This window comes from Sus scrofa, chromosome 6 (assembly GCF_054392235.1).
Source record: "Sus scrofa isolate SSC_HxYL_T2T_F1_AM1 chromosome 6, Sscrofa_HxYL_maternal_Yorkshire_Landrace_v2.0, whole genome shotgun sequence".
Taxonomy (NCBI): domain Eukaryota; kingdom Metazoa; phylum Chordata; class Mammalia; order Artiodactyla; family Suidae; genus Sus; species Sus scrofa.
This window is the reverse complement of record NC_139388.1, coordinates 150,856,457-150,871,063: the sequence shown is the minus strand read 5'-3', so window position 1 is coordinate 150,871,063 and position 14,607 is coordinate 150,856,457. Positions and strand designations below refer to the sequence as shown.

The 14,607-nt window shown below is 36.9% G+C and overlaps 1 protein-coding gene and 1 long non-coding RNA gene across 8 annotated transcripts in view; one reads left to right on the top strand and one right to left on the bottom strand.

Annotated features, from left to right (window-relative positions):
• Positions 1-14,607, top strand: part of PDE4B (phosphodiesterase 4B) — a 552,462-nt gene that overhangs the window by 292,205 nt on the left and 245,650 nt on the right.
• LOC102162258 (uncharacterized) overlaps positions 6,250-14,607 on the bottom strand; it is a 156,898-nt gene continuing 148,540 nt past the window's right edge. The window contains exon 6 of the long non-coding RNA XR_014808069.1: positions 6,250-7,256. This is a non-coding gene — a long non-coding RNA (uncharacterized LOC102162258). The remainder of the gene's footprint in view (positions 7,257-14,607) is intronic.

Below are 14,607 nucleotides of genomic sequence, written 5' to 3'. Positions count from 1 at the left end.
CCGAAAGGTGCTTTTCCCCATGGATTTGACTCAGTTGTGCGAATAGCAGGCAAAAAGGTTAAACTGTTTACCGAACTAGAACATCTTGCAATGCAGAAAAAACAAAAAAACTTAGAGTTGCATTGCTCTGCTGCTCCAGATGTCTTACGCTTTGAGCACAAGCATTTGCTATTTCAAAGCTTGTGATCAATTTACAATTATAATTGCCATCAAAAGTTTTCTTTAACTAGCATTTTGTGAGGGAAAACATCAATTTACATTACTTTGCAGAATTGGAAAATATCTAATGATTTATAAAACAAAAATGGGTTTCATCAAGACAAGTGAATACAAAATTGCTGTTGCTGCTCTGTGTTGTAATCATTTCCTAATACAAGATCCTGTTATTTTCATACATGTGTTTTACATTCACTGTGCTAATCCATATTAAGATAATTCTAATCATTGAATTATACAGCTGCTCTAAGAGAATGAAGAGCCCAAATGTGAAGAAGAAAACGAAACATCTGATTTTAAAATGTGCATTTGATGTCTGTCTGAGAAGCACTTGTAACTAGATTAACTGTGAGCCTAATTCCATTTGTTAGGTGCTTTTTACTTCTTATATTTTTTAAAAAATACAAAAGTGGGGGAGTTGCCATTGTGGCTCAGTGGGTTATGAACCAGAAGAGTATCCATGAGGATGCAGGTTAGATCCCTGGCCTCACTCAGTGGGGTAAGTATCCCGTGTTGCTGTGGCTGTGGTGTAGGCCAGCAGCTGCAACTCTGAATCACCCCCTAGCCTGGGAACTTCCATATGCCGCAGGTGCAGCCCTAAAATAAACAAGTAAACAAACAAAAAAACAAATAAATAAATAAATAAATGTATTCACTACAAACTCTATCAATAAAGTGGTAGTTTGTAGAAATTCTTGTATCATTTTCTTTCAACTCTAATAAGAGAAGAGAGATGTACATTATGCTTTGAATATATTGTTTTAAGAGTTGATAGATAATAAACATTTATTAAGTACTCTGTGATAGGCACTGTGCTAAGAACATTATATGCATAATTCATTTAATGCTTGCAAGAATCTTTTGAAGGTAAGCAGTTCTACTCATATGAATGCTGTCTCAAAAATAAGGAAACTAAGAGAGTATTTAAGTTGCTTAAGGTTTTATAGCCAGTAAGAGGTAGATAAAGCATTCTAATAATAAAGTAGAATTTGAAATGAAAGTAAAATCCAGGAAAGGGCAGAAAGTGCTAATATCTGGCTCTGAATTTTATTGTCGGTCTGATAAAAATGAAATAGTTGATGTGCAAATTATACAAGCTTAGAATAAGGAAATTTAGAATGAAACTTCTCTGAAAAGGGGACTATGTCTACTCATTTTTGGATCTCCTTGCATACGATAGCCCACAGAAAATATCGCATTGAATTGTGTCCAACGCAAACCTTCCAAGGTTAGGGAGTTTGTGATCCAACCTGTTCTTGAGAAGAAGTACCAGGCATTAAAATTTATTTTACCTGTTAGGTAACAATCTTTCCACCTATAATTTCCCCCAGTTGAAATTGTCTGATTGTGTAGCAAAAATGAATATTGATAAGATAATACTAATATCCAAAATAGATGCAAAAACTCATACTAAGCTGTCAGCAGCCCGCTATTAGTTTAAAGTCCTGATCTACAGTGACTTACCTCAGAGCAATGGTTCTCTTCGCTTGCTTACTTTTGGGTCACCTGGGAAGAACTTAAAACATATCAATGCCAAGTCCCACCACAGATCAAATAAACTGAATATCTATAGTTGGTCCAGACATCAGAATTTCCCCCCCAGGTTATCTTAATTAGCCAAATTTGAGAGTCAATGTTTTAGAAAAACAAACACTAAATATAGAGGGTTATTGCCAGGTAAGGAACAACCTAGCTATCCAGTCAAGAAAATTCCAAATGACATTATTTTTGTGAATTCATCAAAAGTTGAGATCCAAATTTGATCCTAACCCTGCATAAGAGTTTATTAGACTCTAGGAAATTAATCACATGTTAATCAAATATAAAATTGTCTGCTATAGAATACAGAATGCTGAAACTTGTAGGGACTTTCTATTGGGCACATCTTTTGTCTAAAAGCCCTTCCTCCTTTGTGATTAGCTGGGCAGATATACTTATTCAATTATTGCTCTGGAAGCCTGGAATCGGAGCAGAAAGGATCAAGTGTTCGCGTATGTTGGATAAGGTGTAGAGAATCTTGATAAAATATTCCTTCCTTAAAAACTAATGATAGTGCTCTTTTGTCCAAATTCTTGTGTCCAAGAGATTCAGGATTGTATAGTTATCATTTTTTAAAAAACTGTCCTGTGGATATTCTAAATTAACATAGCCAAATCTACCTCTTTGACTCCAAAGAAGTATTTAACATTGGCAACATTTTATGTCTACTGTATTTCCTTGATTATATTAGTCAAGGATTCTAGGGCTCCTGGAACATAGACTATAGAATATTCATCAAATGTGCAGAAGATAGGAAATTTCAACGCGACAGAACAAACATTAAAAGAGCAATTGCGTTCTTAGCCTGCTTTCCTGCTGAGACACTCATCAGGGTGGATGTTCACTTCCACAGGCATCCTCAGTTTTGAAAACTCTATTTCCTGTTTCTTTAATTGAATCTCCCTCATCTTTCAGACTTTCCTCAAATGTCTGATGAGTCTTGATTGTTCATTCATATTTAGGAATGAGTCAATACAAATGCTGGTTTGGAACTCCATGTGCAAAGGCAGGTCTAGCTTTAGGATAATCAGGCAGAATGAGTGGACACGTCATTGAATTGGGGACTTTGTGCTGGACTCCCCATCCATCCTTAGCACTACGCACACATCCTGGAAGTTTCACCGTAGAGTTTAGTCTAATGCTTTAGAGGTGCTCTTCTGATTTTTGCCTGAAGATTTGGGCTGGGAATGTACATATTTGGAGGGCTACATAAAGACTTTTGACTACTTTTCTGATTTTCCAACCTAGGGCTCATTCTGACTCCCTTTTGAACCATAGCCCCCAGGATGTCATTAGCCTGTGTTATCTCCTAACCTGCCTCATCATTTATCACTTCTCAGGCTAGCTTTTGTCCTCCAAACATTGATGACAGACTCCTGCCCTCTTTCATTTTATCATCGTGTGTTCATCAGCTTTTTGAAAATTCCATTTTTTTTCTAAAATATCTAGGGAAAAAAAAAGGCAATCACCTAGGTGTAAAGGAAAACAGACTTTCAGAAAAGTTGCATGGGGGCTGCAGTGTAGATAAGGAGATGTAGATTATGCTCAATCCAGCTGCTCTAGCTGCATCCTCTCTCTTTAGTCTTCTCAAGAAGCTGTAAGTGAAAAAAAAAAAAAATCGACGGTAGTATAGAGTTTTTGTGTTTTGGGTTTTTTTTTTTAACTTCTTAAATTCATGCACTCAGGTACTTGAGTGTTAATGAGAAATTCCTTCTGACCCTCTTCACAACTATTTGTGAATAGTTGCCCTGTTGTAACACTGATTTAAAAACAGTTTCATTAGAAAACTCACAAGCCCAGATATTCATAAGCTATAATTATGGAAATTCTCTGGCAAGGTAACATTTAGTACTGGTAGATGTAAGATTGTACTTGTGTGCAGAAAAATTAGCAGGTTAAGCGTCCAAGTTGGATGAGATGTGGTGGTAACACACAGCATTTACCTCAGCATTTTTTTTTTACTTTCCAAAGCTAGAGCTAGTTCTAAATTATCCCCCCTTCCCATAGCCCTCAGGGCAGAGCTTTATCTATGGGGAGTAATCAATTTCCCATTGATCAACTGAATTAGTTTCTGAGACCCTGACAGCCTACCAACTTATAAAATATTAGCGCTGGAAGGAATTATCAGACCATCTAGTTTGTGTGTTTGTTTGTTTTGATTCTGGGTATAGCATCAATGCTGAAAAGAAGGCATGTAAGAAAATTGAGATATACAAGTAATATGTTAGCGCTTCTCTTCCTAAAAAAAACAAAAAAAAAATTTTTCAATAAAGTGTTATTGTACCTTGTGCATTGATGAATTGGCTTGGAGTTGGTGGCATTTAAGAATTAGGTAGATACATTTCTCACTTTTTTCTAATGTGCCATATTTTTTCTTTCCTCTCTGCTTTGGCACATGCTTTTTTCTTTGCCTGGAATGCTCATTCTCTCTTTGTATTTTGAATTCCTCAGTAGTTTTTTTCCAAAACTAATTCAAATGTTGCCTCTTTGGTAAAGCCTTCCACGATCCTCACAGAAATAGCTAATGCTGTTTCCTCCCTGTGTATCACCTTTTACATTTTTATTTATAACTTTCTTCAATTTCACTTTACAAGTAGCAAAATGGATCCAGTGAAATGAATTGGGTTTTCCAGGTTTCACATCATAAAGGTCTCAGAGAAACAGAGGAGTCTCATCAAGACACACGTAATCTCCAAGTATCCTGCTGGGTGGCCCTGCTGGATTCTGAATAATTTCTGTTTTGGTTGAATTCTAATGATATTTGAGAAGGAAAGAGGAGAGTGGAAAGGTCAGGAGTTCATTGTAGGAGGTGCTTTCCGAAAACCTCTTTACCATGCAGTTTGTGTATTTTCAGAAGCTCAGCGATATGTTTTCCACTGTGATTCTGGCCAGTGAGCCATTCTGTACAGAGGTACTGGGTACACTTATTCCTGTGGGATCAGGTAGAACTTGACCCTTTAAGGCCATTAGTCTGAAGCAGGATACACAGAACAGTTGCTGGTGCATTTGGCAACATGTATAGGTAGCTGAGCATGTCCTTAGATTACAGGAAAGAAGGAAAGATATTAACTTGATTCTCAGGAGAAATAATATTATCTCCAGCATTCTCCATCACTAGTGTAGAAAAGCATTTCTGTGTCCCCAGACCCTTCCCTTTAACTGATGTTACTGCCACAGTTCTCAGTTCAACTTCTGGTTTTTCCATGGAGCAGAAGGAGCTCTGCAAAGAAGCTCTGGATTGTGGACAGTATAACTAGTAATGGGTTGACTTGTGTTCCCCTGAAAGATGTTGAAGTTCTAGTGCCCAGTATCAGTGAATTCACTGTACTTGGAAAAAGGATCTTTGCAGATGATTAAGTTAAGATGAGGTCATCAGGGTAGGTCCTAATTTAGTATGACCACATCCCTAGTAAAAGGGGGAATTTGGACAGAGATGGATGCTTCGAAAGAAGACTACATAAAGACACATGGTGAAAGCCATTCGAAAACCAAGGAACACCTGAAGCTACCAAAAGCTGTCGGAGAGGCATGGAACAGATTCTTCCACACAGCCCTCAGAAAAACCCACCCTACGGACGCCTTGATGTTGAAATTCTAGCCCCCGGGAACTGTGAGACAATAAATTTCTGTGTTTAAGAACATAGATACCACAGCTAGGGGCATCTTATTCTATTCCATTCTCCTGGGGAAATTTACCATAAGTGCTTCCTTCCCCTACCCCAGTAGTGATGGCAAGAATTAAAGAAAAGACTCGTTGTGTCTCATAAGAACATCAGCGATCTCTGACTTTCTATCTCTCCATCACATCTGCCTGAAAGTTTCAGGTCTGATGTCATAAGCTGATGATCACAGCTCTGGATTCAGCACACAGGTGAGTTTTATGTGCCCACACAGTGTTTGAACAAAGTTAAAAAAAACACAAAAACAATCATAACAATTAATTGCAAAGATACAAAAACTGCAAGGTTTCGCATCAAAATCTGAATTTCTAGCACAGTAGGCTGGCACTCCCACCCAGTGTTGATGAGCTCTTTCCAGTGCGTTTCCAATGAGTGGTGACCGCTTTTGAAGGAGTCACTTTCCTCTTCCAGTCTCCATCCTTCTCTCTTCTTTCAGCACCAGGTCCAGTGATGGCTCCTCTCATGAGTGCTACCTCCCCAGGCCTTACAGGCATTTGAATTTGGGGCCTCTGCAGATGTTACTATGATAGCTGTTTCTTTTCTTGCTATTTTCCTTGGGAGTATAGAATGTAAGTCTTTTTAGATGCCCCATATAATATATGTGTACCTTATATATCTATAGTTATATGCCCTGTAATGATTAAGTAGATGCCCCAGTAATATTATGTATATGATGGAAATTATACAAATATTTATTTAAAATCTTATATGTTCTCTATCTCAAAATCCATCTTTTTTTTTAATTTCCCCAATACATGATTTTTTTTTCTACTGTACAGCATGGTGACCCAGTTACACATACATGTATACATTCTTTTTTCTCACATTATCTTGCTCCATCATAAGTGACTAGACATAGTTCCTAGTGCTACACAGCAGGATCTCATTGCTAATCCATTCCAAAGGCAATAGTCTGCATTTATTAACCTCAAGCTCCCACATGTCCACCGACAGATGATTGGATTAGGAAGGTGTGGTATATATACCAAATGGAATACTACTCAGCCATAAAAAAGAACAAAATCATGCCATTTGTGGATGGAACTAGAGACTCTCATACTGAGTGAAGTAAGTCAAAAATAGAAAGTCAAAATCCATCTTTTAAGTACCATGAGGTCCCTAATGAGAGATCAAATTGTGGTGCTGCCTCAGAGGGTTACAGTTGACCCTGAAGAAAGTCAAATGTTGAATCACCCACATAAAAGATCCAAGAAGAAAGCGAAACTTTTAAAGACAAATGCAGACAAATTTAAACAGGAGTTCAGAGGAAGGAAAGAATACTTCGGGCTGCAACCATCATGTGGAAACATCAGGAAATTTTATAGTGGCAGTGGGGGCCGTTTTAGCTGGGACTTGGAAAAATGTAGAATTTGGCCAAACATGAAGAAAACAGCATTGGGGTGGCATGAATGGGGTAATTGGAGAAATAATAAATACTTCAGTTTGCTTGCGCTGAAGGATGTTATGGAGAATTTTTTCGCTAGGGAAAACTATTTGGAACCCTCTGATCATAACATGAATGTCAGACCTGAGGTTAGGCAGCAGTGAGTTATGAGTCTCTTAAAGGCGCTCTGTTTAATCTTTGGTGAAGAATAGGCCAGAATAACTAAGAATTAGAGAAGAGGGCTGTGCCGTAACCTCTGCTGCTCAAGAAGAAGACTGGATCGCTTCTAGGCCTTTTGGCTAAGATCAAGTGAAGAAGAAGACTGGCAGCTTCCGTTTGCATCTGGCGGATGCCTGGTGGAAAATTTCCCCTTTTTTTCATTCTTTGTAGTAGCCGTTTTCAGGAAATGGGTGCAACTCGGTTCTTGGTTCGAAGTCCTAAAGAAGTAATACAGCATTCTGATTTTGGCCGCACCGTCCCCTCACCCCGCTCTTCTCACATGAGTGTGTGAGCATGCTTCACTTTCACAGAAGTATTCTCCGTGACTTACTAGCTGAGTTTCACAACTGTTCACTGAGAGAGCTTATCTATCCTTTTTGAAACTTGTTAAATTATTTCCCTTGACATGCTTTTTTTATCTCCCTTCCACTCTCCCAACATTCTTCTCTTCCTCCCAGCTTTCTGTCTCCCTCCCTCCCTGCTCTTCTTCATGCCTCTCCTCTTACCCCCCCCCCCATCTTCCTCCTTTCTTCTCTTCCTCCTTCATCCCTCCCTGCTTCCTTTGCACCTTTGTAAGATGATGTAGCATTGAATGGCAATAACTTTGGAGTCAGATGACCTGCATTGTAGTGGTAGAGCTACTACTGACTGTGAAAGTCTGAGATAGCTATTTGGTATCTTTGAGCCTCAGTTTTCTTATCTGCAAAATGGGATCATAGTAACATTCACCTCAGAGGCATATTGAGAATATTCATGCATTAGTATATGCAGAACACTTAAGACAGTGTCTGGTACATGTTAAGTACTCGGTGAGTGTTATCTATTATTGTTACAGCTATAGTCCTCTTTGAAGGTGGGCTCTTTTTAAAATATGGAGAGAAATTATACTGTTTCTCACTTAATTTTACACCTAAAAGATTGATTTTGATATTGTAAAAAATTGGTATGCAATAACATGTAGAATCTATAACCTGGATTCAGATGATGAAAACCATGCATTATTAGAGGCTGAATAAATAGGCTCCTGGTACAAATATAACCAATGGTTAGATCACTTTGAGGAGAATGGTTAGGAGAAGGTTGTATTGTATATGCCTTCTTCTATTCTCTTAGAAAAAGAAACCTGAGTGATATGACATATTTTGTACATAAGGCCTGAGGTGGGGGTCTCTGGTTTCTTGGGGAATTTTCAAGAGCTCTATGTTTTGACCATTTATTTCTCTTCTCTTTTTCCTTTATGGGAACATCCAGCCTATCATACCTTGACATTTGAAAAGGTCAGAATTTTTCCACATGCTCATGAGCATGTTCTACTTGAAATAGGTGGAGCAGTGAATTCCTGATACTTTTTTTTGTTAGGATAGTGATTTTAACAAAAGGAAATAGCATGATTTAAGCCTGATCTGCGCATTCAATAGATATTATAACTGAAATCCTAATAGATGTGTACAGATTTAACATTCTTGACACCACTTTGAAGGCTATTCCTCCGGAGTACCTTTGCATATTTGTGTACCTTGCTTCTTAAAGTAGTTATATTCATCAGCATTTTCAGAGAGGTGGTGTTCCAGGTGAAATGGGGGGATGCGAGTGGAAGTGAGGTCTGCATTCCTCCCTTCTGCCTTCCTCTCTCCCCCTCCCTTCCATTCCTTCTTTCCCCTCCCTTATTGAGTTTTTTTTTTTTTTTCTTTTTTGGAAAGCTTTAGTATCATTCTGATTCTTTTAAACTCGTAAATGTTGCCATTAAATAATCATCACAGATACCTTTGCCCTTCTCTCACCGTGAATTCATCAAGTAAAAACAAATGAGTTGTGTTTATGTAACATCTATTAAATTGTGAGTACCTTTAAGCCCAAAACAAAATATCCTTCAAAATACCAGGAATTCACAGGACATGTGATCATGAGTGATCCTTTAGCCTGTCTGTGGCTTTGTAACTTAACGTGTACATTTGGAATGCTTCTCGCCCTCCCTGTCTACCTCATCAGGTTCTCCTATCACCATAATGATGGCAACAATATATAACTTCTGTTCAGCTCATAAACATTGAAAAATCCTCCCTTATACAGGGTGACCGATGTGAAAGCCCTTTGAAATATCAAATTCAAAGCAAATACAAGGTGTTTTTTTTTTTTTTAGTAAGTTTAAGGCAAACTGTTCTACACAGAAAGAAGTCTGTGAGCTGCCATTAAGCATTTAATTTTATTTATCAAAGTATGGCTTCTTCCCATGAGAGGTGATGTGCTTAGCATCAGCATGTGTGAAGCAGGACTTGCATAATGCATAGCTGTAGTTTCAGGGAAGTTGAGAAGGCATAAAAAATGCTTACTTTTGCCATAACTTGAAATAGAAAATGATCATTCTCCTTGGTTAGTTCTAAAGAGCTAACAGATTTGACAGTAATACGAAAAAGGATCTAATTTTACACTGGTGCAATTTAGATAAAATATATAGATGTTCTGGTGTTAGAAAGAACATGTGTACTTGCTTGAAATTTTATTCAGATGGACTCTAAGTGCATATGAGTACACTACTCATATTTAAGAAATATCCAAGTAGATATTAAAATGATGGAATACATTGTTATTGAAAGTACCTTAAGGGGTCATCTAATCAGTTAATTTGATGGAGAAGCTGAAAGCGAGAAAGGTAAATGATGTTGCTATGTCCACATGACTTTTTAATGGCTGAGCCAGAAACTTTCTTTATATTTCCCCTCTTGTTTTGCCTATAATCATTCATATTCTGAGTAGATTAAGCTTCCTGAGGTTAGGTATTTTGGCCCATCCATCCATCCATTCATCCATCCGTCTATCCATTCATATATACTTACATACATACATCTGTAAAGAATTTATTAAACATTAATTTGAAGACCCTGTGTATTAACCCTGTGTTATATGTTGGAGATACAGGGATAAATCAGGTGTTGTGACTGAAAAACAAGGGTAAATGAGGTATTGTGGCTGCAAGGAACTTGCAGTCTTAGAGGAAAGGAAGAAAGGAAGAAGGGTCGAGGGGCAGAGGAGAGTGTCCACAGTTGAAATACAGTGTACAAAAAGGTGGCAAATATCAGAGGCACACACAAACAGACAATAAAAAGGGTGAATAATTACTCTGCAGACTAAGCCAGAGAAGGATTTTGAGACGATATTTGAGTTGGGCATGAAAAATGGTCAATTCCTCACCTAGCAAAATGTCTTCAATTCATTGAATATATAATTGAATAATCAAGACTTGGTAACTTTCTAATATGCCTCTCTTACTAGCATCAAATACAAATAAATTATTTCAAACAGAGATTGAAGCTTTATCTATAGTATCTCTTTGTGGACCCTCTTTTTTTTTTTTTTTTAATTTTAACTTTCTAGGCCCCTAGTGACATTTCTTTATCCTAACCTTATCTTATTAAGCAACTTTGATCTTCTAAAACTTAAAATTTTTTAATGCCAGAAGAAAGCATTAAAGTAATCATTAAAGTTCAAACCAACCAAAAATAAATACCAAAAAACTGTCCTCACATCTTCTTTTTAAGAAGTATTCCAATTAATAAATATAGAAAGAATAAGACAAACAGAAAGTCACCATTATAGCATAGCAGTGATGGTTTGTAGGCAAGATCCTAAACCTTAAAACTTTCAAGATCCCAAGATACTTATTAATTATGGAAGCAAAAGCAAATTTTTAGGGAGGAAACCCAGCAGATTCATCCTCAACCAATGATCAAGTTTAATAGCAATGGTATTAAGATATTTTCAATTCATGTATCCTTTCATAGGATAAATAAAGAAGTGCATCACTTCTCAGGAACATTTTACACAATAATTGACTTGTACTCTTCAAAATTACCAAGATCATGAAAGACAAAGAGAGAGGAACCATCACAGGTTAGAAATGAATAAAGAAATTTTAAAGCTAAATGTAATAGGAGGTACTGAATTGGATCATGGTGAATTGGGACCAAAAAAAAAAAAAAAAAAGGTAGAAAAACTAGTAAAATATAATTAAAGACTACACTTTAGTTAATCATATTCTATCATGTTAATTTTTTAGTTTTTATTATTATACTACAGTTATACAAGATGTTAACTTTTAGGAAACTGGGTGAAAGATGAAAGGTAGCCAGTAACTCTCTATTATTTTTGCCACCTTCCTAAGTTTAAATTTATTTCAAAGTTACAAAAAAAGTTTAACAATAATTTTATTTACATATTCGGGACACTTCTAAGTGATTTGAACTTTGAAGACAGGGTAAATGTTCAAAGCTTATCCAAATCATTTCGTTAAAGAAAATTTTGAAACAGGAAAAAAAGGAGGCATTTTTGTTAGATTTTTCTTTAAACTATAGAAGCTAAATAGAGTATAGAATTTATGGAGTTCCTGTCATGGCTAAGTGGTTAACGAATCCGGCTAGGAACCATGAGGTTGCGGGTTCCCTCCCTGACCTTGCTCAGTGGGTTAAGGATCTGGCATTGCCATGAGCTGTGGTGTAGCTCACAGACATTGCTTGGATCCCTCATTGCTGTGGCTGTGGTGTAGGCCAGTGGCTACAGCTCCAATGAGAGCCCTCGCCTGGGAACCTCCATATGCCGTGGGAGCGGCCAAGAAAATGGCAAAAAGACAAAAAAAAAAAAAAAGAATTTAATTAAAGTATATGATTACTTTTATCAAAGTAATCATTTGAGCCTGAGAAATGTTAGAATTGGTCTTAACCTGCCTAATGCCCACTTCCCCCATATTTTGATCTTGAGCCAACAAATAGTATATAAAACAAAAAAAAGAAAATGTGATTTCGTAAGTATATCCAGGAGATCGATTCTGATTGATTCTGTAAAAAAAGCAAAGGACTAGAGAAAGAGAAATATCATATGATATCACTTATATGTGGAATCTAAAATAATGATACAAATAACTTGTTTACAAAACAGAAATGTACTTACAGACATAGAAAACAAACTTATAGTTATCAAAGGGGAAAGGAGGGGGAGAGTTACATCTGGAATTTGAAATTGACAGACACATAATACTCTACATGGAATAGAGAAACAAGGACCTATTGTACAGCACAGGAAACTATATTCAGCAGTAACCTATAAGGGAAAAGAATCTGAAAAAATATTGCGTGTATATGTATACATATCTGAATATGTATACATATGTGTGTATACCTATATATGTATATATATCACTTTACACCTGAAACATTGTAAATCAACTATAAAAAATTTTTAAATAAATAAAAAACTTTTTAAATCAATAAAAAATGAAGTCATGGTTGGGGTGGGAGGGAGCTGAAGGCTATAAAATCCCTCCCCCACACCATTTAGCAAAGAAAGCAGATTTGGTTTCCCCATAGAAAACATTTTCTATAATCAAAGCTATTATTGGCTTGAGACTATTGTCCAATAGTCACATTTTTTACTTTCTCATGATGAAACTTTCTAATACCTAATGTTTTTGTCATTCATCTTGTGCCTTTCTTAGTTTTTTTTCTTTGTGACAGATTCTTTTAGTCAGCTGATGATTTGAAATGAGGGATTTTCTAACCTATTCAAGTATAAGAGTCCTTAGGTAATTCTGTTTCAGTGTTTAGAACGCCAGATGTCTATACTTCTAAGTCATGTAAAGGTTTATTTGTTTGACTTTAACTGAGCGAACTGGGTTTTATTGCACATTATTTCTAATAATGTCATATGTTTGAAAATTCCACTGGTTTAAAATAGGTAGACTCTGGGCCTAATTACTAAATTTTCATTGCTTAAAATTCTCTGCAATGAAGGTGAAGGGGTTTGTTTCCAAGGAAACAAATGCACTCCATTTTCATCACATAAAATGTTTTCTGCAAGAAAATTCCCTAACCAGTCTCCAGGGAGATACTGTGTCATAAGATAGCTCTCATTGGAGATTTCACCAAAGAAACATTTTATTTTATTTTTGTTCCCTTGAAAATCAGCCTGTATTAGTATAATTGTGATCGTATTGGATCACAGAAAATTAACAACGGGGTCATTGTCATCACCTTGTTAGAGTCATAAAATGTACAATTCCAGGAGAATGTGATTTTTTCCTCTGACTATTAGGTTTTGTTTATATTGGAGTCTAAATAGCATATAGTCAAGATGTTAGCTTGAGAAGAAACAGCTTATTCTAAGAATATTTGTCACCCTGAGCGCCGAAAAAGAACTTCACTGTTCATCAGTATTTGTTTGAGGTTGAAAGTGACTGTTTCTTCTTAAGAAATTTGAAAATCATATAAATAGCCTGGCTTTATGTCCTCCAATGGCTGAATAACGAGACATCGAAGGAAGTAGATTCAGCTTACAAAGGTCTAAGGCTGTGTTCCAGCACATCTCTTGTTGCAGTAGTTGGTCTGAGCCATGCGTGTACTTGCATTTAGTGACACTGCTGTTCACCTTGCAGTCTGGACCTGGGATATAGTAAGTGGTACAAAAGGTTTCATTATAGAATGAAAGGATTAACTGTACAGTGAGAAGACAGATACATTTTTGAGGGAGAAAGTAAAATCACTGTGGTGTTATGGGGGGTGGCATAATAGTCAAACCTTAGAAGCCATAGCTCTGTCCTTTACACATTCTGCAACTCAGAAAGTCACTTAAACCTCTCTATAAATGGGGAAAGAGGTATTTATCTCATCAGGTAGTTGATGAAGAGGTGTAAACACTCTATGTACGGGAGGAATTTCTTTAAGATATGAGATCTATTCCATAAAGAGGAGTATGAATTCTTATTTTGTAAAAGAAAATAACTGCATGACTTTCTCTTGATTAGATGATCATATTTGCCTTGTTTCTGCTGCAAATCTCATATATGGGCTGGCTGAAATGAAACAATTAGAAAATACTACTTTTCCAGGCTAGCCTTAGAGCCTAAAAAATAGAAGTGATCTTAATCAAAAATTAGACTCCAGTTAACCTAACCTTGATGCTAAAAATCACCCAAATTCCGTCTTCAAAGATTCAGCATTCATCTGTCTCACTCAGCCCACTTAGTTCAGGTCTTTCTGTAACTTAAAAATTTGCGGGTCAATCAAAGCAAATGGGAAGATGAATCAATTGTGAAACAAGGACAGCTCCCTCATGGTAAACCCAGAAGAGCCTCTCTAAAAAGTTAAGTTTTTTTCTTTTTTTTTTCTTCTTTTTGCCTTTTGAGGGCTGCTCCCGTGGCATATGGAGATTCCTGGGCTAGGTGTCGAATCGGAGCTGTAGCCACCGGCCTACGCCACAGCCACAGTAATGAGGAATCCGAGCTGTGCCTGTGACCTACACCACAGCTCACAGCAACGCCAGATCCTTAACCACTGAGCAAGGCCAGGGATCGAACCCGCAACCTCATGGTTCCTAGTCAGATTCATTAACCACTGAGCCATGACAGGAGCTCCCGAAAGTTAAGTCTTTATAGTCGCATACTTTGTGAAAGAGACACACAGGTGACAGACAGTAGCACAGGGGAAATAGCAAATACAACAAAAACTGGGGTCAGTAAAACATTTATTCATTTTTCTTTCACTGCTTCATATGGAAAATTTTTATTGAGTGTCATTTAAGTGC